General features: G+C 41.5%; 1 long non-coding RNA gene across 1 annotated transcript in view; it reads left to right on the forward strand.

The window, feature by feature from the left end:
* Positions 1 to 24726, forward strand: part of LOC116737842 — a 101964-nt gene that overhangs the window by 23316 nt on the left and 53922 nt on the right. The window lies entirely within an intron of this gene.

Below are 24726 nucleotides of genomic sequence, written 5' to 3' on the forward strand. Positions count from 1 at the left end.
AGGCCACGACTTTACTGGGACTCTTTGCCACATAATGACACAGATTTAAGAATCAAGTCTTGCTCAACATGGATTCCAACTGAAGTAAGAAAACTCCAATTTCTGAGCAGACCAATCCCAACTCATTACATTGGGGGGCTATTCCAAAGGACGGGAACTATTGGGATAGGAACCGCAGCCTTATTTTTCTGTCCTAAACCCCCCACCCCCACCCCCGGCCCACATAAAGCACAGAGCCAGGTAGATTGTAAGGAAGCATTAGTGACCCGTGCTGGTTACCTTTCATGGAGGCGTCTGGCTTTTGCCACATTATAAATATTTACGTTTCCCATTTTCGAAAATGTTTGTTTATTTCTTCCTTAAAGCTGCAAATGGATAAAAGTTGCATCTGTGACTGAAAGAAACCCCTCTAGAGTCGTGTTATTGAAAACAGTTATTGAAAACCGTCTAGATCACACATGCCACTTTCCTCCAGCAGTGACAGGTAGTCTCCATTAATAACTGAATAAAGAGAAAAACAAAGCTTTTACCCTGAAGCTACTACAAAACCTGAAACAACCCGAAGAACATGGAACAAGGAAGTCTGAAAAGCATCACCAAACTCGCAGATACTTTGTTGGCTCTGTGAGGGTTTTTTGACCGCCCCTTCCTGCCGCTGCTGCGTCACTTCCCACAGTGAGGATAAGAGGGGACTTGAGTTGGGAGAAAAGGCACAGGAATGACTTCCTTTCTCAATTCAGACAAGACAGCAGCTCCACTTTTTGTTCCTGACCTTATGCTTAGAAATTTCTCAGAGAGTGGAATGCCACGATTCGTTACCATTAACGGGAAAATAAGAGGGGAAGGTAAGAGCAAACAAAAGACAAAAGAAAGTGCATGTCAAAAGAAAAAGAGAAGTTGGAAAGAGCACAGAGCTATATTGTTAACAAGGGGGAAAGAAAGTACAAAGCAGCCAACAAACGAAAGAAACGTCCCAGTCCTGTGCCAGAGGTGGCTAACTGGCCAATGAAGATTCATCCTCCCCTTCTGCCAGGTAGAGGTGTTTCTGGGATGTCAGCAGGAGACTACATTTCCCAGCCTCTCTTGTGGTGATGTGGGACCATGTGACCAGTTCTTATCAGGGGAGTATGAGCTGAAATTCAAGAGATATGTGTCACATGGGGGTTCAGTGAAGACTGTGATGGTTTCTCCGTTCTGTCTCTGTCTCTCTGTCTCTGTCCCTCTCTGTCTCTCCATCTTCTGGCTAGATAATGCCAGGGCGGTCTTGATGTCCCCCATGCCTGGAGCCATTACAGGGAAGGAATATGGATTCCTGAATCACTGCTTAGAGAAGAGCAGCCCAGAACAGCTGCCCAACCGGGAATATCCACATTGGACGTTTTTGCGAGTGAGACATCAATGTCCGTATGTGAAGCCGCTGAGCTTTTAGGGATTGTTTGTTATACCAGCAATCATTACTTACCTTGACTAATACAGAAATTGCTACCAGAAGGGAGCTCTAGAAGCAGTTGCTTTTTCTTCTCGCCTTTGCCTAAAAACCAGTTAATTATTTCCTGATATCCTCTTTTTCTTCTATTATGTTGTCAACAGCAGCCAATAACAACCAACGCGTGCTATTTTTCACCTACGAGCTCCAGAGTCACATGGTCTGACTTCCAAGTTACGAAAAGCAGCAGTTTTGCCCGGTATTTTTCCACTGCATGATATGGATCTGTAGCCATCCAGACTAATATATCTGCTTCTGGCACCTTGACCGCAAAGTCAACGCCACATATATTAGGGTCTTGTTACAGGACACCAGATCGGGTACTGAAGAGAATAGTCAAGTTTATTCAGGAAAATAGAAGTCTCTTGCGGCAGATGCAATGTACTGTGTTCACCAAATGATTTCTTTTCCCCGGGCACAGGGGAAGACCACAATCCCCTCTCCTTTGCAAGTTAATTGGGGCCAGAGGACCAGCTCTTTGTAAGGGAGCGTAAGCAGAAGTACTGTGCCTCCTTTGGTCCACGGAGTTAAGAGTGTGTGTACGTTTCCCCTGTTCCTGTCTCCTCTTCTTCCATAGGGATCTTGCAGGACACGTGTTCCGGATGGTGTGGCTACAAGATAGAAGCCACTCAGCCTGCAACGTGAACAAGAAATAACCTGTATTTTGTCATATTCTCCAGGGTTGGGGAGTTGTTTGTTACCGAAACATACCTACCGCATTCTGCCTGTACTCAGAGTGTTTCATCAGGGAGGAATTCAGTGCAAGGAATTCGAGGACACCAAAACCAGAATCCCTGGGAGAGCCAGGGAATGAAGGGAAATCTGAAGTGAAGGCACCACCAGGACGTCAGCTTGCCACCGATGATCTCAGCTCCCTGCAGCAGTGATGGGGGAGAGGCCTAGGAAGAAGCCCTGAAGCTGACACGGAGCCCCCCCCCCCCGCCGTGTCTGCAGTCTGTTAGTGCCCACACACCTGCTTGTAGCTACAGATAGAGAAAAATGGCTTTTGCCTCCCGCCTCCAATGATTGCAAGAGCATCTCTCAGTGGGAGGTAGTACCGAAAACCCTACTGCCAAAGGAGCCTGGGGATGTCATCGCCAGGCTTTCAGCCGTTATGGCACAGAGGACAGAGGTGGTGCCTCCTGAGTCTCAACAAAAAGTGTCACGCACAAATGCTCCTCGTCCTTCCCATAAGAAATCCAAATGACCATCCCTCCATAACCCATTTTCTCTGGACTCTTGAGGGCAGATCTTACTCCATTCTTTATCCCCCGATGCCGGACAAGACCAAACAAAAAAACTGTTCTGAAGTGATTTGGATGGAATGACAACAGAATGAGTAGCAAATCAGAAAGTTGTCTCCGTGTATTTATGTTAGGTTTCAAGGTCTCGTGTCCATGGAATCTGATGATTCTCCCTAATGACTGCCCTAGTTTCTTCCCTGGCTTAAGCTCTTTCCCCTCCTGGTCTGCTCAGAGTGAAGAGCTTCTTGTTCAACAAGTGACCTTAAGCTTGAGCTCTGGATCCTGTCCACATAGCCAAAAAGAGGAGGCTTTGATAATGGGTCTGGTAGAGGCTGTCTCTATTCTCTCTCTCTCTCTCTCTCTCTCACACACACACACACACACACACACACATGTTTTAAACTGAAGTATCAAGTTGGTTGTGCAGAGTTAGTCCAAGTATTTCCGTGTTTTATTCACTTGGTCTGAACATGACTTTTGTGCTCTGGCAGAGCATCTTTGGGAAGGTGAGGTTTAGGAGTTCATATTGGGGCAGGGTGGGGAGTATTGTGTAAGTGAGGAGAGGGTGGGGTAGACTCGGGTGTTAGCCCGAGAAAAAGATACTCAGGAAAGGGAAGGCCAGACCTTGATGTGGTTTTACCTAGAAAGGCACCAAGTTAAAACTCTGTGGAAGATTAAAGACATCCTCTTGATATTTTCATTTTCCTCATCAAAAAAGGGTAAGACTATTGTGCCTATGGTAAAAATAATAGTAGAATGACTCAGACTTATTTACAACCATCAAAGAAATGGAAGATATGGATCATGTCACTAATTAATCTTTTTATCATTATGAAGTGGTGACTGTATCTAGCTGAAGCGTTGTGTGCATAATAGCACAATTATGGGGGATGTGATGATGTAATAGCGGCTAGTGCCCAGTATTTAGCCTCTCTTTTCCATTCCCACCCACCATGATCTCTGGCTATATTTAGTTGTTTTACACAGTGTACCTGGAGCAAAGTCTATTTTACAAAATTAAAAGAATGGAGAGAAGAGAGAGAGTCTTCACAGAAAAACCAGGCTCCACAAAATCTGTTTCCCTTGGTTACTCATGTTCCTTCTTGGTTAATATATTTTCTTCTACTTTGCACCCAGAATCATGGATGGAACACAATCATGAGTTTATTTTGTGTAAAGGGAAGTAGAGCATTGAGCAATCATCTAATGAATGCAGTCAAGATGGTTAGTGAATCTGGAAAATTCCACTCTCAAAAAAAAAATTACTTTCTCTACTCTGTAGCAGATTTCCTCTTGGCCTTAATTATCCACAGAGTTGTCCAATTTTCTGATAGTCTTTACCATTGTTGACATCACCTTAATAATTTATTTAATGGATTTATTTGGGTTCATTTGGGAACCCTTTATTCGAAGTGGCTGCTTTTATAAATCATTCAATAAGCATTGAACACTATTCCAGTTATCTGTTGCTGTGTCATAAACTACCCCCAAACCTGGTGACTTAAGGAGACACTTCATTATTATCATTCTTGATTCTTACGGTTGATGGGCTCAGCCGAGCAGCTCTTTGCTTGAGTCATATGGATGAAGTCTGATGGTAGCTGAGGCTGGAGTCAGCTAACTGTTTCCTTATTCATGTCTGGCTTCGGGCTCCTCGGGAATCTTTTTTGCTCCCCATAGTTAGCTTGGGTTTCCTCAGAGCCTGTTGGTCTCTTGGTAATCAGCCTTCTTACGTGACCGGCTTCCTCACGTGCAAGTGTTCTCAAATCCAGGTGCAAGTTGCAAAGCCTCTTAAGACCTAGCTTTGGAAGTCATGCGGGTGACTTCTACTTTCTGCTTGTTGAAGCAGTCACCAGCCATCCCAGATTCTAAGAGATGGAGAAATGGAGTCCACTCACAGTAGGGGAATGGCTTGTGCATTCAAAGAAGGAAAGAATTGATGGCGGTCATCTTAATGACAAGCTACTACAATTATCTACTATGTAGCAGGTACTATGATGGATACTGGAGAAATGTGTTGAGCTAAACAGGCACAGCCTCTGCCCTTGTGGAGATTCAAATCCATCTTAACTTTAGGTTGACTTGACAGTTTCCACAATCCACTGCTGAGCAGTGCCAAGTGTATTTGGCTATTAAACTGGTAAGCACTAATAGGATAATTTGTGGCCTGGTCATTAGCTGACTTTCTCAATAACCAAACTGAATGGAATTTGTGATTATCTTATCCATAGCTTGGTGATCAATTTGATGAGCTGACTGATCCATGCATTCTTTTTTTTTTATTAAAAAATTTTTTTTAATGTTTATTTATTTTTGAGAGACAAAGAGAGACAGAGTGTGAGTGGGGGAGGGGCAGAGAGAGATAGAAAGACACAGAATCTGAAGAGGCTCCAGGCTCTGAGCCATCAGCACAGAGCCCGACGCAGGGCTCAAACTCACAATCTGTGAGATCATGACCCGAGCTGAAGTCGGATGCTCAACTGACTGAGCCACCCAGGCGCCCTGATCCATACATTCTTTAACGCATCATCTGAGCAAAGTTGGGATATCATCTGGTGCTTAACACATTGAGTTCCTGCTGTGCACAGAGGCTGAAACTAACTTTTAAAACTTGTGATAGGGAATACATAAGATACTGAAAAGCCAGATTTTGCTCCCGGTAGAGCTTCCATTCCTTTTGGAAGTTCGATCGGGAGCAGGTGGCGCAACTCATGACAATTACAAAGCAAGATATGGGACCCAGAAAACGCAGGAGAAACTAGACAGGTGGTATCTTTCCATTTCCCTCCTGACGATCGTCTTTTGGAGAGACAGAGAATTGATTATTTGCCTCAGCTTTCTTCTGTTTGGTGTCATTAAAGGAAGGTGATCTAGGTTTGTTAAGTAAAAGGAGATTTCAGGACAGGAATGTTGACAGAAGAATTGGTGGTGTTCAGCAATTCTCAGGTCTTATCGTTTTTGGCATAGTTTATGTCCATTTCGCGGTAACAGCTCTGAGGGGCTGGGGGAGGGGGCTCATGATGACACAAGAGATCCCTTGACATTTTGGAAACAAAGGTCAGAGCCTGAAAAGGTCCCAGAGCAGGTAGAATTCCTGTCCACACTTGTGAAGTTCTCTCCCATAAAGCTGGTATCATGTTGAGCCTTCTTATGTTATGTCTGTGTATCTATGTTATCTCACATAGTACGGAAGGACTATATAGGGAATATTTTAAGTAAAACAACAACAATATAATACATGCTTTGCCTTCCTTACCTAGATGCTTCAAGCAAAGCTAAATTTTGGCTTTATTGTCACATAACAAGGTTCCTCTATCAACCCATTAACTTTACCTTTGTAATTCATACTTTATCAGTGTGGATACTTTTCTCACACTAGTGAATCTTGGGTCCCCTGGGTATAATTTGCTAAGTTAAACTTCTTTCCATTTCTCGTGCCAATTTATGCATCTATCTGAAATGTCTGTCCCTACTTCTCTGGAAATTCATAATAAATTTTAATTATATCCTTCTCTTTATTCGGTCAGTGCATACTTATTTGAAGTGTTTTTGGGTTACGTTGTTATTTTGTCTCTGCTGATACATATATCACTTTACAAATTTTCATGGGCACCTGATTAGCCCAACTTCTTATCAGGTGGTAAACTGAAGGGCAGGAGTTTCCCTATACATACAAACATAGATATACATATGGATGGTATATGTATGCATACATACATACACAAGAGACATCTCCTGACAGCTAATTTATGTGCTTCATTCTCCACTTTACTTTTGTCAAAACGAAACGGGCTACGGAGCACCGGAGGGTCGGGTGGTGGGGGGAGTTCTTGGTTGGTTAAGCAACTGATTTTGGCTCAGGTCATGCATCTCGTGGTTTGTGAGTTTGAGCCCAGCATTGGGTTCTCTGCTCTCAGCCCACTTTGGATCCTCTGTCCCCCTCTCTCTCTGCCCCTCCCTTGCTCTCTGTCTCTGTCTCTCTGTCTGTCTCAAAAATAAACATTAAATTAAAGACAACAAAAACAACAAAAGAACAAAAAGAACTAAAGAATTAAAGAATTAAAGACAACAAAAACAACAAAAAGAAACGGACTATTTTGTAATTACCTGATGAGCTGGATCAATACATATGTCTCGTGGATTATTCCGATTTTGTAATCACTTTTACTGCATATTCCCAAGGATGAAAATAATCTAAATTATTGCTCATCTTTTCCTCTGGGAACATTGTTTTTCATGAATTCATGATAAGCATAAGTACCTGAGCTGTGTCAGTACCTGTGATTGTTTGTGGCAAAAGTGATTTTTTTCTTGAATTATAGAAGTCTTACTCCTCAACTTGAGGCTACCAAGCCTTTGAAGTTCCATGTCAACCTTGTGGGAGTTTATCAAGTTTTTTTTTTTTTTAATTGGTCTTGAGGGGGTCGTGAACATGACTTGGAGGATGTAAGCTCTTCCTCTATAATGTCTAGCTATCGTCCTGCTCTGACTTCCCAAATGAATATACAATGTAAGTAGAAACTTGGTCTTGGCCTCAGGAAAAATCTCCTACCATGTGTGGTCCCCACCCTTCCTCTTTCTAACCAGTTGGCTCTCCCTAAGACCTTTTTATATACCAAGTTTGGTGCTGCTATGGCATATTCACTACATAAGGGGCATCCCGACTTGTCTGATTTTAGGGCCACCAGGAACCGTTTTCTATCTTTCAAATATCATAAATTATTTTGACATTCCTGATATTACATTAACGTGAAATAAAGCTTTCTTCTCATAATTATGCATATACTTAAAATGCAAATCCTGCTGGAAGCATTAATCTAATGATGGGTCCTCATTCATATAAGATGATAATGACTGATGGCAGATCTTTTTTCGAAAATGGATTTTGATTAGAGCGAGGTGGTGATTGAGTTTGGGACAGTGGTGGGTCACTGCATTCTTCTTAAAGCAGTGTGTTCAGAAGTAGAATATCCAGGCCCCGTGGAGAATCCCAAATGATCCCGTCATGTGCAGAAGGAAGATATTAAATCTTCTATTCACTTTATTTTTAAAACTCCATCTTAGGTAAAGAGTTTTTGAGATATATAATATATATTTGGGGGATATATACATAATATATATTTAAGTAAGCTCTAGGCTCAAGGTGGGGTTGAATTCATGACCCTGAGATCAACTGATGCCCTACCAACTGAGCCAGCCAGGTGCCCCAGGGTGTGTGTATTTTTGATGCACACGATCCAGTAATATGCATGGAACTTATAAGTAAAAGTACACAAATTGGATATGTCTCAAATATTTTTATCGATAGAACTATGCGACCTAAAAGTTTAGCAACTAGTGCTTACGCAGGGTAAATGTGGATAAAGTTTTCACGATGCTACATGGAGGAACAGGAAATAGCTACAGAACAAGTGTTTGCAACCTTAGAATCCTGACTGCAGTTATTACTGGTTTCAGTTATTTGATCAATAGGGAGTTTACTAACTCTCAACCTGACGCCAGACAGTCCCTTTTAAGATGTCAAGAAATTGCTCAATTTTAGGATGTTGACCAAAGAAAGTAGATTTTGGTCATGCTTCCCCCTCCCCCCCATTTGTTTTCTCAAGGGTCTCAAGGGAACAGAAAGTTTTGAGAGAGTTTACTGTTTGTGCAAGATGACTCGTTGAGTAAAGAAGTCCAAAGGTTATTATCTGCAGAACAAATAAAGCCTGGGCAAAGGTAACTGTAACGAATGTCTCCCACCTTGTCCCTTCAGCCCGTCTAAGGGGATATTTGCGCCAACGATTGCATAACCGAGAACCTAATCTATGCGTGTCAAATGGAGAGGAGGCACATTTTAGACTCCTACTGGTTAAAAATAGTCACTGACTTTTATTCTTCTTAGTTTGACAGGCAATTGAATGTGGTGTCTATGCAAAAATCATATGAAAAGTCTATTTGTTGATGAGAGTGTTTCTAAATATCCAGGTGTTGCTTGTCAGTGTCAGAGTAGCTGAATTAGAATTTTTTTCTCCTTCTCCCAACATAGACACAACATAACTCTTGACAAATACTAAAATAAATTTACCAATTCCTGGCTAATCTGGACTTTTCTGTTGGTGGTGATTAGTAATGTCAAGGATGATTGGATTGTTCTTGTGAGTACTCTATAGTAATTACAAGTATTCAGACTGGACGAACATACAGTGTGGGGATCAACGAGACTTTTAGAAGATAATATCCAATCCATAAATGTTGATGGGAAAGTGGGAGGTGACTGAGAGGTTGAGGTTAAGAGCTTACTATTGGAGGGGAAAAAAAGAACAATGCTTTGGGTCTCAGAGATTCATACTGACCACATATTTACTGAATCATTTCTCTTTATTTTGACTCCTTTTTTGTTGTTGCTTTTGTTGAAACTTGATGTCTGTAAAGCCAATTAAAGAGGCATTTTATATAGGACAGTCATGCGTTGTTGATAATGAATGAGCCAGAAGCCAGTTATGGAAGACAAGTAAATTAAAGAGTTGACCTCTAATTTTTTTAAAGTTATTAAAAAAATTTTTTTTCAATGTTTATTTTTGAGAGAGAGAGAGAGAGAGAGAGAGAGTGCATATGAGTAGGGGAGGGGCAGAGAGAGAATCCGAAGCAGGCTCCAGGCTCTGAGCTGTCATTGCAGAGTCTGAGGCCGCCTCAAACCCACAAACCACGAGATTGTGACCTGAGCCAAAGTCAGGTGTTTAACTGACTGAGCCACCCAGGTGCCCCGACCTCTAGTTCTAAAATTAGGTACTGGAGAAGTTTATAAACTTTCTCCAAGTGTGTTTATTATCCAAGAATTATTTTCTCAGAGAAATATTTTTTTAAGTTTATTTTTATTTTTTTTGAGACTGAGAGAGAACATAAGCAGGGGAGGGGCAGAGAGAATCCCAAGCATCTATATGCTGTCAGCAGAGCCGGATGTGGGGCTTGATCTCACGAACTGTGAGATCATGACCTGAGCCAAAATGAAGAGTCAGACACTTAATCGACTGAGTCACCTAGGCGCCCCTCAAAGAAATATTTAAGAAAGAGTTTAAACATGAAGAACAAAGCAATCAGAGTGAGATCCTCTGCCTAATTTTTAGATGGCTAAAGAAATCCTAATTGATTTGATGTATGGTATGAAATCCACACAGAATTGTCTCTGTCCATGTGAGTATGTATGGATACACAGGTAATCAAAACTAGTTGGCAACTAGATTATCTGAGTTTATGAGCATAATTGTTTTAAAGGAAAAACCCCACAATTTTCCAGGATGGAAAAGACAAATTCCAATTTCTAAGCCTAAGCCCTGCTATGACCTATGGCTTGGAATTTCACTCATGACCAGCTATTCAAGTGGAAAAACTAATTATAGTATAAGTTTAGCTTAGACATTTGGAAATACTTCTACAGACGGAGACACTGAGCTGAGTTGTAAACAGGTTGGTAGCTTCAAGACTCTTTCAAAGTCTAGAGTAGACAATTATCTTTCTGAGTCTGAAAATTTGATCTTTGGAGGGTCCATCAAACTCTAGGATTTTTTAGGCCATCCAGCCAGGGCTTAGAATATCGAGCGTGTGAATTGTCTGTTCTGCCTTTAAAAGGAGCTAGTTTCTTTTTTTTTTTTTTTTATTATTATTATTAAATATTTTTATTAAAGTTTACTTATTTATTTTGAGGAGGGTGGCAAAGAGAGAGGGAGAGAGAGAATCCCTAGCATGTTCTTCACTGTTAGTGCAGAGCCCAATGTGGGGCTCGAACTCATGAACCATGAGATCATGCTCTGAGACAAAACCAGAGTCCAACACTGAACCGACTGAGCCACCCAGGTGCTCCTTTCATCTGTTTATTTATTTAGTTTTGAGAGAGATAGAGATAAAGATAAGGAGATAGAGAGAGCGCACGTGCGCGCAGATGTGAGCAGGGGAGGGGCAGAGAGAGAGGGAGAGATAGAGAATCCCAAGTAGGGTCCGCACTGTCATTGCTCAAACTCAGGAACCATGAGATCGTGACCTGAGCGGAAACCAAGAGTCGGACACTTAACCGACTGAGCCACCCAGGTGCCCCCAAAGGAGCTACTTTCTGAGGAGTGTTGGTGACCGTGGAGACATGTGAACATTGAGGGATAATGGGAGCCTCATGACTAGAAGTGTCAGAACAGTTTGTGATTGAAAAATGGGCTTCGAAACCTGCAGAGCCCATTAAATCAGTCAATCAATAATAATTAAAAACAATAATTATGAACCCAAGAACGTTAAGGCATTTGGTGAAGAAGATGACAGAATGGAAGAGAAAAAAAAAGAGAGAGAGCCAGAAGGACAGAGATGAGAGAGCCAGAGCCCGAGCGCGCAGGAGGCACACGGCTGGCGGGCTGTAGGTGCAGAGGGCCTGGTTTTCCAATCTGGCGCTGGGCTTGATGAGTCTGTTTATTCAGCTATGGTATCAGACGTTCCCTTTTCCTGCCCGAAGAAGTCCCCTTTGAAGAACTGCTCTGCTGGGGAGTAGTTTCCCCTTGGACGGGTTACTCCTGTTTGCAGACCTAAAGGAAAAGACCTGGAAAGGCCACAAGAATGTTCTTTAAAGCGATATTCCAGCTCCACGTGAGGGGAGGATGAATAGCAGCGAAAGATTTATTTCCCGGTTGAGGTATTTTTTTCCCCTCTCAAGTGAATTTAGCACTGAACAAAGGTGTCACATGAATGCGACGGGGGTCAGCTGTACTCGGGCACCTCCAGGTCTGTGGAGTGGGGTGGGAGAGCAGGAGCATGTCAAGCTTCTGTAGGCCTGGAGAGAGCGAGGGCACACCTGCGAGAGTCAGAGGGAATTCAGTAGGGCCTGCGGCCCAGCCTGGAAAGTCAGCATCCGCAGAGGGCTCCACGGCGGTGACTTATCAGGGGACCGGCCTCCGCTTTCACAGCGAAGCAGCCGAGAGAACTTTAGTGAATCGGACGACAACATTTCATAACCAAATCGGGGGATTCAGAGGTTGAAATTTTTACTTTGGGGCTTTAAATATTAATTTCTTACAGTTCAGTGGCACTTTTTACTTTTCAAAGAAGTTTTTCATCTAGCCCTCACGTTAACCCTGTGAAATAGCCAGGGTAGATGTCAGTATCCTGAAGTTTGCTCTTTGGAAGAGGATTTGGCCAAGGAAAGACATATCGTTACCTAGCTCATCACTGGCAGGGGCAGGACGGCCACCCAGGTCTCTTGACTCCTGGACCAGGTCTCTCTTTTCTCTGTGTTCTTGTGACCTATACAAAGTGATGATGGGAGTTTCAGAAAAAAAGGAAGGTGACATTCTCCATCTCCTCCCAGGCATGTAGAAAGTTACTGTGACTTTGAAGCCACTGCTTTGCTGTGTCCAAATTCTCTCTCCGGGACTGGCCTTAGGGAGGAGATTCAAAGTGAAACCTTCAGAGGGGGAAGTCTCATATTCTAGTCACTGTGGCTGCCCATGCCTCTGGTGGATTTGTTCAATCTTTGCCTGTACCACATAAAACAGGAGCTCTCCAGAATGAAAGGGGTTCTTTGTTCCATCTCTGAGATGAACCCTTTGAGTAAGAGATGCCACTTCCCGGTGAGGTCTGGCTTTCCAGGAGCGGGGACGGGACCCACACACTCCCCTTGATTCCTGGCTGATCCTCAATGACTCACGGTGACTCTGGGACCTGGAAGTGAGGTTCACGCAGAAGGGAGCCTGGAGCAGTACAGGTGCTCCACAGGGAAACTCTATGAGGTCTTACTTAAGTGCTGCTTTTTCTACTTGGCCAACACAGAGCCTTGTATTTTATCTACTTCCAGATGTTTGCCTCCTTTCGACATGTAGATCTGCGGTCGCCCAACCTTCAGCCGTATCTTCTCATTATTTGCATCCTCTAAGACTAGTTTAAAATTTCTGATGAATGAACCAGAAGCCATTTTCAGCCGAGCACTTATTCCAGTGCCCCTCCGCCTGTGGTTCAAATCCGAATCACCAGGGCAACAGGCATGCGTTCTTGGAAATGAGTCTCGAGATGAATCTCGTGTGCACCAAACTTTGAGAATCATTGCTTTGTCCCCTTTCTCCTTAGCTTCCAGAGCCCTTGGTGACTGCATGATGCTACCGGCACAAAGACAATCTCAGATTTGTGTGATGGTTCCTGATTCACAAGGCTTATTTCGTGGGGTTTGTCTAATTTAATCCTAATGTTGTGGGGGTGAACTTAATAACAGCCCTATGACGTGGATCCTTTTGTCCGCTCACTTTACAGATGAGGAGCCAGAGGAGTGAGGGGGTTTAGATCACGTAGCTAGTTCCTTGGCAGAGCCTGTGTTCGTCCCAAGTCTTGTGATTCCATGTGCCCTGTTCTTTCCCCCACAACCCCTGTGGCTCTATACCTTTGTGGACATTGCTGTTCTTTGCGTGGAAAGTGTTGTTCTCGATAAAACTTGCCGTCCACGTAGCTGGGGACACTTACCGTGATACATATGAAGCCAGGGGAAGCCAACACCACGTGTGTTCCTAATGAAGCCTATGGTGGGATAAGTGGCTAAGACTGATAAGGAAGTATCCTTTCATGCAAATATTAGGGTGCAACATTGTCGTTCAGTGTCAAATTGGAAAAGCAGAACTGGGACCTAGTGAGAGATGAGGGTCCTTCCAGAGAAGGACAGGCTGGTTGTTGACCTGTGATTAAATTATATTCTCCTGACTTCATTTAGCCAGGAACGGAGAAAGGGTGGGAAGCAGGCTGAGTGGGGACTCTAGATCACAGAGCAGGTGACCTAGACTCCCCGGGATGGTCAGGCCAGCTCTACTGGGGTTGGCCGTTTTAGATATCTGTGAGGTTCACGGCTAGGGCCACACAAGACAACGAGGAAGTGGTGTGGGTGTGTAGAATGCCATGAAGGCGAGCGGGTCTCATCTCATTTCATTCGAAAGGTTCCAAACGCTCCAAAGTTCAAGATAGCGTGTAGCCATGATTTCAATGGCAATGTAACGGTTGCTAGAGTATTCTGAACAAAATTTTCTGGGAGGGGGGGCTCTTTACTCTTTGATTAGTTGCAACATACCGACAGGCATCAGAAACTGAGACTTGTCAACTGAAAGAAAAAGGTGGGTCTGAAACTTCTGCTAGAGCCCAGTTCTCTCCCACTTAGCTGGGGAAGGACCTCTTCTTTAATCATGGAGTAACAGATGATTGATATGACTGTACCCTGATTAGAAAAGGTTTCATTTTACTTGTGCATGGTACATGGAATTAGTTAAGGGTTGCATAGGAAAAGAAGTGATGGACTATTGTTCACATTAAATTATAATGACAGCCTTCCTAACCACTCTGTATTTATTATGTAAGAAAAGAAAATGTCTAGTAAAATTCTGTATAGGTTAATAACACCTTCATAATATACTCCTTCTTTTCTATTGACTTGAATAGCCCTCCTACTGACTTTTAATGGATTATTAGAGTTAATTACATCAATTGCAATATAATTGATTCTTAAATACTATGTAGAAACCTCATACAATTATGGAAAAACAAAAGTTATCTAGACATCTCAGATCAAAAAAGATTTGGAATTCCTGCACATTTAATTTCTGATAATCACTAGTCAGTTTGGACATTAAGATTGCATGGTGTCCTGTTTTCTCTTTGCTAGGTTTTGACAGAATTGATAGTTTTACAACATTTAACTCAATACGCATGGAAATATAAGATTAAAGCTGTGAATGCAATTTTTTTTTTCTAAAAAAGAGATCACTTCATGGCTTAAAAGCTGAAATGTGTTACCTGCCTAACACTGACAGAAACAAACTCAAGTGAAAATCAAAAGTGGATTTGATGTTGAGTTTTAGAAATCTCTTCTCCACAGGTGTAAAGATACCTGTGGGTCTTAGGGTTTGTCACCCGAGGGCTTTAAAATATGACAAGAGGATGATTTGTGCCTAAAGGGGCCAAAAAAATTCCTTGCATTTCATTACCTGGTCACGGGCTATGTGTTCTAATGTCAAAACCACTGGTTGAAAAGTGAAGCATCGCTAATATCTGTTATTTGATGTCATACACATCAAAAGATATTCCTATAATAGGTGATATGAATGCAACCTTTTCATTTTTAACTGATTTCGGGAAGCTAGTTTGTGGGTATTGACACAGTTATCAGTGTGAGTTTTCTAAAAGACTCTGCTGCTTCACTGACACAGATTTCTAGATCATTCTAAAACGGTTGACAAGGAAACGTACAGTGGGTAGGTCCCCGGAACGGGAATCAGCAAACCTGATGTTTTCTGTTGCTACTTAGCTCGATGATTTAACCTGAATAGGCCTTCATGTTCTCTTCCATAAAATGAGGGGGAGAGCCTCTAAGCTTTCCTTACTGCGAATCTCCTGCCCTTGAACTCTCGTAATTTTATTTTCTATTTGATTCTTAATATGACCTACCATATCAATATGTATGTTGTGCATATCGATGTGCCTTATATGTATATGGCCATATGTCTCATCTGGTTAACTAGATTATAAATTTCCAAGGACAGAGACCATGCCACAAGTTACCTCTGTAGGCTCATAACATACACTATGGTATCCTAGTACAGAATGGCTACTGTTTGGTTGGCTGAGCAGCCAATCAAAAGGACATATTTCCATTTACCCCCCTGCAAGTCTTTGATATAATAAGAATAATGACAAAATATCCCACCTATGTCTTATGATAGTCTAGCTTTCCAAAGTATTGTAAAATATTTTGTTTCATGAAACTTTGTGCTCTAAATCAGATGCACTTATGATGTCAAATTCCATTCAGTTTTTTAAATCAATTACCAGGCAATCCCGGTAATAAACCTTGAGCAGTCTATTCTAAAGTTTATTCGGAAGAGCAACCACGTGACGATAGCCATGGAAAACAAACAAACAGTTAAAATGAGTGAAGACTTACCCTAGTGGTAGTGGCAGTGGTCAAAAGAACCACTCATCTTAAGCAGTAAACAGTTGTGATACCATTACCGCACAAGCACAGCGATAGAGAAATCAAATAATGAAAAAAGATCGCAGTCCAGAAACGGGGCTAAGACTACAGGGGAATTTAACAGATAACACGGAGGCCTTTCGAATCAGTGGCTGAAAAGCGGACTGACTGCTCAGTAAATGGCATTGGGACAGCCGGCTCTCCATCTGGACTCATACCATACACAAAAGTAAATTCCAGATGGAATAAAGCTCTAAACATAAAAATCAAATCTATACAAGTATTGGAAGAAAATATGAATGAAATCTTTTTTTTTTAAAATAATCTTGGATTAGAAATTCTTTGTAAAAACAAGATGGGAGGGAAATCCAGAGATCATTAAGGAAAACCCGAGTTCATAAAAAAAAAAAAAAAAAAAAAAACATTATAAAGAAAGTTAAAAGAGAAATGACAGATTGGGACAAAATATTTGAATTACACATTACAGAATAAAGGATGTTCGGTCCATTATTTAAAGAGTGCTCCCAAGTTAATGAGAAAAATATAAATAATGTACTTGAAAATGGCAAAAGATATAAAATAAGCAATTCTCAGGAGAAATTGCCAATGGCTAACAAATAGCTGAAAAATATGTTCGATCTCATTAGTTTCAAAGAAATATACAGTGAAGAACACGAGCTGCCATTTTTTTACCCATCAGATTGGCAAAAAACTAAGGGAGCTGATTTGATATATCAGTTAAAATGAATGAACCTACTGTATAGACCGTCAAGAATAGATGTCAGTAATATATTGCTAAATGAAAGAAGCAAGTTGTAGGACATCGTACATTATATCACGTCACTTTCATAATACTTTTTAAAAAGCAAACATGAATGAAATTTGTTAATTATTTATGCATTACAAAGACACAACATTGTCTTGTATAGTCGTTATCTCTTGGAGTGGCTACAGCAAGTATAAGTATACAGCTCTAATCTTTGGATTACTTTCCTGCTGGAAAACGTTCTTTTATTATGCTTTATTTAACACCCATCAAGCTGAGTAACTGATCTTTAGGAGACAGTGTTACAAGTCATTAGTTCAGGGGTGTAATTGAATTGAGTATTATATTAATATAGTGCAGTATTTTATGGAATTTCAGTCAGCTCCGATTAAATTCTTCAAATCAATCCTGTTGAATTGGGTTATTTAAAGAGGGTTCTGGCCCTAACTCATGGCTGTGGTAGGCTCTTGTCAGGACTACTTCAGTCTTTAGGTTCTCAGGTTTTGTGCAAGGGCTGAGATAGAACTGCCTCCTCCATCAGCTGTGATATCATTCTAAATGACATCCAAGGACACTCCCCACCTGCCCCAGGAACACTCAGTTAACTAAATCACAACACCACGGAACCCAGGCCATCAGCGGGGTTGGAGCATGTCAATGTAAATAAAGTCTTGTGATTAGTTTGAACTTGCTTCCAAGTTGTTTGTTAGCAAGGAGTTAACAAGTTCAGACCTTTGGTCGTCTGGGTCTTTAAGGAAAGCTTTTTTCCCCATTCCAATGACTTCCTGTTCATGGGAAAATGAGAGGAAATGAACCTCTAACAGAAGGATGGACCCACCCTTTTCCAGTCGTGTGGCTTAATTTGTCAGGTGTAATATTGGCACCTGGTGGCTTGTATTGGCTTCCTGCCCACCCTTGCTGGGGAAGTATCCACATACTTGCAATAAGCGGTAGAAGACTTCAAAGCCATTTGTAAGAGAAAGGATATTGTCATTAAAGAACTTAATGGTGAATACTCCCATTTAGTGATGTCAAGATAAAAGGAAAATTTTAAAAACACATTATCTAGAATTTTTTTTTTCTGATGTATCATAGGACCTGTTTAAACAAAGTAATGTGGTTGGTTTAATAACAATATATTTTCAAGGATATATATTTATTGACTGGGTGTTTAGTTTTCCTGTTTTCGAGAAATTAGCAGAGGTCTCAATTATTTATAAGAAGATAATGAATTGCTTCTTTCTGGATATAATTCTCTTTGCTCAAATTCACCTTTAAATAGGTACCCTCTTTGTGTCTACTAATGGAATCGTTTCCTTTGAATCAAAAGGGAACACTACAATAATATCAAGTGGATCTGATAAATGAAAAAGGATGATATGGGTTTTCAGAATTCATTAGGAATTTTGGATGGGCACAGCTGGTTCAGTTCCATACCTCTCAATTTTCAGCTAGAAATAATTACTGCCTTTTGAACAATGGTATAGTTAATTGTCCAGCAATTCAAGGTAAATTTGTCTATGAATGAGGATTAACCAGACTATAATCAGTGGCCATTAAACCATAATGAATTCTACATAACAATGGAACTTATTTTAGTTTTTTAAAATTAATGTAAACTACATTGGCTTAGTAGATCTAAAACTCTCATGGCAGAGTCAGCATTCAGGGATGTGGAGAACAAGAATGATTAATCTCCCTAAAGCATATGTTCGTGTCTATCGCTTGTAAACCTTAGTCGGTTAATTGTCATCAAATGATTAACAAGTTTTTATTAAGTTTGTATTGGTCCAACACAGTATCACAAAGTTTTATAAGCCATCGATTGAAGAGGTATTTGTTCAATGTCTATTCTATCGAAGAGTGTAGAGTTGGATTTACCCTGGCAGAGACAGAAGACTTCTATAGGGGGAACACCGAGGGTACGTTAGGGTCCCTCAACCCGAGGAGCTGGTGGCAACTTTCCACAGATCTTTCCCTCTTTTACGGTCTACCTGGCTGGCAATCCTGAGACACACGAACAGTTAGAAATAGCATATTTTGTTCTATAAACTGTGAATGGGGTGGGAGTTCGGAAAAGAGGAGATCAATGTTGATTGAACAGCCTTTGAGGAAGATGTTAGTTTACTGAATCTTAAGGGTGAGTAGTATTTAGATAGCCAGAGAGGAAAACAGTGAACTTTTAAGCGAGTGGGAGCTAGGCATGAATGAGTGGTTCCTTTGGTAAGCACAGAAGACTGCAGGATTGCCTGCAGGTTCCTGTGTGGTGAGAAATAGGGTGGTTCACTTTGGTAGCAATAATATGAAAGTTCTTGTAAGCTCAGTAGGGGAATTTAGGATTTGAAGTATGAGGTGGGGGCGTGGTAATGTGATTTGAATAGTGATCTAGGAAGGTTTTTCTGGCAGTTATTTATAGGATGACTATAGCAGGGGAGAGGCCGTCAAGAGGGAGATTTGTTAGGGGACTCCTGCGAGAGAGGGTTAAAAAACAACTCCAGATGGTGATGGTGGGAGGGCTAAAGAGAAATCAACTCAAAGGACATTTTAAAGGAGGGAAGGGTGGGCCAGGGTGGCATTGCATAGAGGGTTTGGGAGAGGAAAATTAAGTCAAAGATAACCCCACGATTTCTACTGTAGAAGGCTGGATAATTGATAACACCACTGATCTCTTGATGAAAGAAAATACTGACTTCTATTTTTAGACAGGTTATATCTGGGATCAATTGGGATACCCGGTGGAACCATCCTATAGACAATTATAAACATGGGAGTAGTGAGTAGCCACGGGGCCAGGAGAAGACACGAAGAATTGATGATGCAGAGCTCCATACTACCTGTAGATCCCAACCTCACAGCCTGATTTTCAAGGCTGCTGTCACCTAGCCCCATCCTACTTATTCAAATTCATCTTTAGCTATCCCGCATTCTGTGTACCTCCCCTCCTGGTCCAGTCCGTTAGCAAACTGCATTTGCTTTTTGGTCTTTGTGTTTACATGCTTGCTCATTCCCTAAATGTCTAATTATTAACATTTCTCTGCGCATCAAGGCTGCTCAGGTCCTTTCCATGTGAAGATGTTTTTCAACAACTCCAGTGCATACTCTTCTTTCTCTTTGTCAAACTCCCGTAGCATTTACAGCATGCACTGTTTGTGAAGCACTTGATCACTTACATGTCTGTGTTCTTGTTTAATCAGGTCAAACACAAATACTTATCTTGTTTCGTTAGTAAAACTATAAATGCCTCGAGTGTAAGGATCAATGTTCCTCTTGCATCAGTTAGGAATTCTATTTTACTGTTAAGAACAGAAGCTCCCACACAGTGGCCTTAAGAAATTAGGAGTTTGATGTTTTTCTCGTTTATGAGAAGTATGAAGGCAGGTAATCCTAACCTGATTTGGCAAATCTTGATAACAGCAGAGACCCAGCCTGCTCCTACCTTTCCACTGAGCCGTCCTTACCATGGATTTGTCACTTCAGAATCACAGGCTGACTGATCTTTTTCAAGTAAAGCATCTGAGCTGCAGATCGGCAGAAGGGGAAAGGCAGGGAATAAATGGGCTTTCCAACCTAATCAGCCCCACTTCTATTTTATGTTTAATGTTCATTTATTTTTGAGAGAGAGAGAGAGAGAGAGCGTGCGACCAGGGGAGGGGCAGAGGGAGAGGGGGACGACAGAGGATCCAAAGCAGGCTCTGTGTGACAGCAGCAAGCCCAATGCAGGGCTCAAACTCATGAACCATGAGATTATGACCTGAGCTGAAGTTGGACGCTCAACCGACTGACCCACCAGTCACACCTGTCCTACTTTCGGTATGCTTCCCTGGACACTCCATGCCACAAGTACTGCTTATATTTTGCTGGTTGTCAGCAGTTGGATATATAGCCATTCCTGTTCGCAAGCAATGCTGCAAATATTTTTTTTAGGTGGACATATTGCCTTCTCCAGAAAAATCTGGGTTATTTTAATGAACATAAGGGCTATTGACAACTTGTAGGCAACTAATTATCTGTGCTCTTTGTCTATCTGTCTGTCTCTTTCATTCTGTCTCTGTCCCTAAATATAAATTCTTGTTTGGATACACGCACACACACACACGCGCACACACACACGTAAATGGTGAGAGACAGAGATTATGCTATGTCTCTGTATCTTTACCTCTATTTGAATCATATAAATAAATATATATGAATATATATTATATATGTGCATATGCACATATGTATGCACACACACATAAAATGTTTTTGCACTTTGCAGAGATTCTCTATTTTTTTTTTTTTTTACAAATTGAAGGTTTGTGGCAACCCTGTGTTGAGCAAGTCTATCGGTACCACTTTTCCAACAATCTTTGTTCACTTCATGTCTCTGTGTCACACTTTGGTAATTCTTGCAATGTTTCAAAATGTTTCACTATTATTCTATTTAATATAATGATTTGTGATCAGTGATTTGGATGTTCTTATTGTAAGTGCTTTGGGACACCAGGAAACATGCCCATGAAAGACAGTGAACTTCATCGATAAATGTGTGTGTTCTGACTACTCCACCCACCAGCCATCGCCTGTGTCTCTCCCTCTCCTCAGGCCTCCCTATTCCCTGGGACGCAACGGTATTGAAATTAAGCCAATTACTAAGCGTATAATAGCCTCTAAGTGTTCAAGTGAAAGGAAGAGTTGCAGATCTCTCACTTTCAGTGAAAGGCTAGAAATAACGAAGCTCAGAGGAAGGCATGTCGGCAGCCGAGATGGGCTGAGAGCTAGGCCTCTTGTACCAGTCCGCCAAGTTGTGAACGTGAAGGAAAAGTTCTCGAAGGAAATCAAAAGCGCTGCTCCAGTGAACACATGAATGAGAAGAAACGGAAACAGCGTTTTTGCTGATATGGACAGAGTTCGAGCGGTCCGCAATGAAGATCGAACGGGCCACCACATTCCCTTAAGCCAAAGCCCGATTCAGGCCCTAACTCTGTTCAGTTCTATGCAGGCTGAGAAGGGTGAGAAAGCTGCAGAAGAAAAGTCTGAAGCTAGGCGAGGTTGGTTCACGAGGTTGAAGAAAGAAGCCGTCTCGCAACATCAAAGTGCAAGGTGAAGCAGCAGGTGCTGATGTAGGAGCTGCAGTAAGTGATCCCGGAGATCCAGCTCAGAGAATTCATGAAGGCGGCTACACTAAATAATGGATTTTCAGCGTAGACAGAACAGCCTTCTATTGGAAGAAGATGCCATCTAGGACTTTTCATAGCTAGAGAGGAGAAGTCCATACTTGGCTTCAAAGCTTCAAATGTCTTGTTAGGGGCTAATGCAGCTGGCTCCTTGAAGTTGAAGCCGATGCTCACTGACCATTCTAAACATCCCAGGAGTTTTTACCGTTTAGAATGGTAAGAATGATGCTAAATCTACTCTGCCCATATGCTCTGGAGAGAAAACAACAAATCCGGATGACAGTGTATCTGTTTACGGCATGGTTTACTGAATATTTTAACCCTACTGTTGAGACCCACGGCTCAGAAAAAAGATTCCTTTTAAAATATTACTGCTCGGGGTGCCTGGGTGGCTCAGTTGGTTGAGCGTCTGACTTCGGCTCAGGTCATGATCTCACAGTCCGTGAGTTCGAGCCCTGCGTCGGGCTCTGTGCTGACAGCTTAGAGCCTGGAGCCTGCTTCGGATTCTGTGTCTCCCTCTCTCTCTGCCCCTCCCCTGCTCATGCTCTGTCTCTCTCTGTCTCAAAAATAAATAAAAACATTTTTAAAAATTTAAAAAAATAAAATAAAATATTACTGCTCACTGATCATGCACCTGGTCACCCAACAGCTCTGATGGAGATATACAGTTAGATTAATGTTGTTTTCATTCCTGCTAACACAGCATCCAGTCTGCAGCCCATGGATCAAGGAGTAATTTGAACTTTCAATTCTTATTATTTAAGAAATACATTTTGTGAGGCTAGAGCTTCCACAGATAGTGATTCCCCTGGTGGATCTGGGCAAGGTAAATTGAAAACCTTCTGGAATTATTGGATAATATGGTACTTCTATTTTTAAGTTTTAGAGGAATCTTCCATACTGTTTTCCACAGTCAGTGGCTGCACCAATTTACATTCCCACCAACAGTGCACAAGGGTTCCTTTTTCTCCCCATCCTCACCAACACTTGTTATTTTTTGTCTTTTGATTTTAGCCACTCTGATGAGTGTGAGGTGATGGTTGAAGGGGAATGGGAGCTGCAGGCTTCCAGTTATGGAGTGAATAAATCACGGACATAAAAGGCCCAGGAGAGAGAATCTAGCCAATGATACCATAACAGTGTTGCATAATGACAGATGGCAGTTATACTTGTGGTGAATATAGCATAACATACCGAGATGCTGAATCACTATGTTGTACATCTAAGATTAATGTAACGCTGGATGTCAACTATACTCAAATAAAAAATTTGTTAAATATTAAACATCATATATATTATATGTGTGTATACCTGTGTGTATATACATATATGTATACACACACATATGTACATATATGTATACACACACACACACATAAATGAAAACCTCTGGAAAGGATTCACCATTCTAGATGCCAATAAGAACATTCATGATTCACGGGAAGAGGTAAAACCATCAACTCTAGCAGGAGTTTGGAAGAAGGTGATCCCAACCCTCATGGATGACTTTGAGGAGTTCAAGTCTTCAGTGGAAGAAGTCACTGCAGGTGTGGTAGAAATTGCATGAGAGCTAGACTGAGAAGTGGAGCCTGAAGATGGGACTGAATTGCTGACATCTCGTGATAAACCTATAGTGGATGAAGAGTTGCTTTTTATGGATGAGCAAAGGACAATGGTTTCTTGATGGAATCTGCTCCTGGTGAAGATGCTGTGAAGATTGTTGAAGTGACAACCAAGGATTTAGAGTATTACATACACTTCGTTGATAAAGTAGCAGCAGGGTTTGAGAGGATTGGCTCCATTTGTGAAACAAGTTCTACTGGGGGTAAAGTGCTATCAAACAGCATCACATGCTACAGAGAAATTATTCATGGGGAGAAGAGTCGATCAATGCAGCAAGCCCCATTGTTGTCTTATTTTAAGAAATTGCCACAACCACCTTGACCTTCAGCAGCCACCAACACTGAGGCAGGACCCTCCACCAGCAAAAAGATTACAACTTGCTACAGTTCAGATAATAGGAGTTTTTGGAAATGGAGTATTTTAATTAAGGTATGTACATTTGATTTTTTAAGACATAACACTATTACACACTTAAAAGACTAGAACATGGTGCAAGCATAACTATTATATGCGCTGGGAAAACAAAAATTAATTTGACTTTATTGTCATACCTGCTTTATTGTAGTGGTCTAGCGCTGAGTCTGCAATATCTCCAGAGTATGCCTGTTACATGGATAGATAGATAGATAGATAGATAGATAGATAAAGAGAGAGATTTACTATATCTGTGTCTATTTGAGAATTCACACATACACATTGTTAAAACTGAACAAAATCGAATAAATATCACTGTAAAAATAATCTGATATGGGGGCGCCTGGGTGGCTCAGTCAGTTAGGCATCCGACTTCAGCTCAGGTCATGATCTCATGGTTTGTGGGTTTGAGCTCCGCGTCGGGCTCTGTGCTGATGGCTCAGAGCCTGGAGCCTGCTAAAGATTCTATGTCTCCCTCTCGGCTCCTCCCCTGCTTGTTCCCTGTCTCTTGTCTGCCTCAAAAATCAATCAATCAATAAATAAACCTTCAAAAAATTTTTTTAAAAAGCCCTGATATGTTAAATATAATGCCAATTACCATGCTTGTTGTAGTTACACATAAGTGCAGATATTTTTGCCTCGGTAACTACTGGGATTATTTGTGCAAAATCATATCAAGTTTTTTTCCATTGTATGGCAGCTTCGATCAGTTTTCTCACGCCTGTAGTCAACATCACTTTTGATAGGAATGTCTGAACGATCATACCCTCACATTTCTTAGAAGCTAAATGATTTAGTGATCCAGGGTTTAGTTTAGTTTCTGGATTTTTTTAAAAAGTAGGCTCCAGGCCCAGCATGGAGCCCAAGGTCGGGCTCAAACTCACCACCCTGAGATCAAAACCTGAGCTGAGTCAGGTGCTTAACCATCTGAGCCACTCAGGTGCCCCGAGTTTAGGCCTTCTTAAGTTTCTTTCACCTTTTGTTCTCTTCCACTTCCATGATTTAATCAGTAACTTTCAAACTGTGCGTGCGACATATTTTTGAATCTTATCATTAGCAGATAGGAAAAGATAAAGATTACA

The sequence above is a fragment of the Lynx canadensis genome, chromosome F1, assembly GCF_007474595.2.
Source record: "Lynx canadensis isolate LIC74 chromosome F1, mLynCan4.pri.v2, whole genome shotgun sequence".
Lineage (NCBI taxonomy): Eukaryota > Metazoa > Chordata > Mammalia > Carnivora > Felidae > Lynx > Lynx canadensis.